Raw genomic sequence first — 2,618 nt, 5'->3', positions numbered from 1 at the left:
TTCCCTAGTCCGGCTCACCACACTATTCCTGATACAGGCTAGGATGCTGTTGGCCTTCTTGGCCACCTGGGCACACTGCTGGCTCATATTCAGCCGGCTGTCCACCAACACCCCCAGGTCCTTTTCTGCCGGGCTGCTTTTGAGCCACTCTGCCCCAATCCTGCAGCGCTGCATGGGGTTGTTGTGACTCAAGTGCAGGACCCGGCACTTGGCCTTGTTGAACCTCATACCATTGGTCTCAGCCCATCGGTCCAGCCTGTCCACACCTCTCTGCAGAGCCAACCTACCCTCAAGCAGATCAACACGCCCGCCCAGTTTAGTGTCATCTGCGAACTTACTGAGGGTGCATTCGATCCCTTCATCCAGATCATTGATAAAGATATTAAAGAGAACCGGCCCCAGCACCGAGCCCTGGGGGACACCACTTGTGACTGGACACCAACTGGATTTAACTCCATTTACCACCACTCTCTGGGCATGGCCATCCAGCCAGTTTTTTACCCAGTGAAGAGTACACCTGTCCAGGTCATGAGCAGCCAGGTTCTCCAGGAGAATGCTGTGGGAAACAGTGTCAAAAGCTTTGCAAAAATCCCAGTAGACAACATCCACAGCCTTTCCCTCATCCACTAAGTGGGTCACCTTATCATAGAAGTCCCTACATATTAGGTTTGATAGGCATGACCTGCCCTTCACAAACCCATGCTGACTGGGCCTGATCACCCTGTTCTCCTGCATGTGCCGTGTAATGGCACTGAGGAGGATCTGTTCCATGACCTTCCCAGGCACCGAGGTCAGACTGACTGGCCTGTAGTTCCCCGGATCCTCCTTCCGGCCCTTCTTGTGGATGGGTGTCACATTTGCCAACCTCCAGTCAGCTGGGACCTCCCCGGTTGTCCAGGACTGCTCATAAATGATGCAAAGTGGCCTGGCGAGCACTTCTGCCAGCTCCTTCAGTACCCTTGGGTGGATCCCATCCGGCCCCATAGATTTGTGCACCTCCAGGTGCTGAAGCAGGTCCCTCACCGTTTCCCTTTGGATTACGGGGGCTTCATTCTGCTCCCCATCCCTGTCTTCTAGCTCAGGGCTCTGGGTACTCAGGGAACAACTGGTCCTACTGCTGAAGACTGAGGCAAAGACTTCATTAAGTACCTCAGCCTTTTCCTCATCCTTGGTCACTATGTTGCCGGCCCCATCTACTAGAGGACAGAGATAATCCTTAGTCCTCTTCTTATTGCTAATACATTTATAGAAACTTTTTTTGTTGTCCTTGACAACAGAAGCCAGGTTGTAATCTTATGAGAAATGCTTTAGATAGGTAGGTACAGAAAGGTTGATATAAACATAGTTAAAGAGTTGGCTACAGGAGATAATTAGACTACTGAAAGATGGGGAAACTTTTAACCATGTGAAGCTCAAAGCAGCAGCTGGATGGGTGACAGGAACCTGAAAGAACAAAGAGTAAGGGAAGGAGAAAAGGGGAATATAATAGAAAAGGCCCCTGTCTAGACAGTCTGCACCTGGAAAGATGACTTTAGAAATGGTCATTGTATCTGGACAGGTGAAAATGTATGAAAGATTAGAGAAATTATGTACGTAGGATTACAGGCAAAATAGTGGTAGTGAAGTTACAGAACAAGATTGACATTTCTTTGGGATATCCCTTTTGAAAAGTCATTGGGTTAGCAGAGGTCTCTTGTGAGAGAGGACAAGCAAGTGTTGCACCCAGCTCTGAACGAGGCCAAAAATGCAACTCAGGGAACAAGTCCCTGGCTGTACAAGCTCACGTTGGTGAGGAGTGTGCCACCAGTTAGTGTCCTCTTGGGTGACATTTCTTGGCACCAAAAAGAAAAAATTGTCTTCAAATGCAGTCAGCATGGACTTACTGAGGGTACGTACTGGGGCATACTGGGGCATTGTGGGGCAGCACAGGGATGCTGGCTCCTGGGCCCTGTTCGGTTTAGCACCTGTGTCTGTGACCCAGAGAAGGCAACTCTCAGCATGTTTAACAAGAACAAAGGCTGCATTCTACACCTGGGATGAAATAATGGTGGCCACAAGTATAGGCTGGAAGAGGAGTGGCTGGAAAGCAGCCCTGCAGAAAGGGATCTGGGGGCGCTGGTTGGCAGCTGGGTTAATGTGAGTCAGGAGAGTGCCCTGGCAGCCAAGAGGGCAACCTGCATTCTGGGGTGCAAAGAATCATAGCCTTGCCTAAGTTGGAAGAGACCTTTCAGATCATCCAACCACCAACCTAACTCTGACAAAAACCATCACTAAAGCATATCTCTAAACACTGCGTCTACCCGTCTTCTGAATACCTCCAGGGATGGTTGCATTTCCCTGGGCAGCCTCGTCCAATGCTTAATAACCCTTTCAGAGTAAAAATTTTTTCCTAATATCCAGTCTAAACCTCCCCTGGGGCAACTTGAGGCTGTTTCCTCTTTTCCTCTTGCCTGTTACTTGGGAGAAGAGACCCACCCCCACCTCTCTACAGTCTCTTTTGAGGTGGCTGGAGAGAGCGATAAGGTCTCCCCTCAGCCTCCTTTTCTCCAGACTAAACAATCCCAGTTCCCTCCGCCGCTCCTCATAAGACTTGTTTGTCACTGAGTTTCCTCTGCCCT

Source organism: Chroicocephalus ridibundus, chromosome 25, assembly GCF_963924245.1.
Source record: "Chroicocephalus ridibundus chromosome 25, bChrRid1.1, whole genome shotgun sequence".
NCBI classification, from domain to species: domain Eukaryota; kingdom Metazoa; phylum Chordata; class Aves; order Charadriiformes; family Laridae; genus Chroicocephalus; species Chroicocephalus ridibundus.
The sequence above is the reverse complement of the archived record's forward strand: the minus strand, read 5'-3'. Positions refer to the sequence as shown.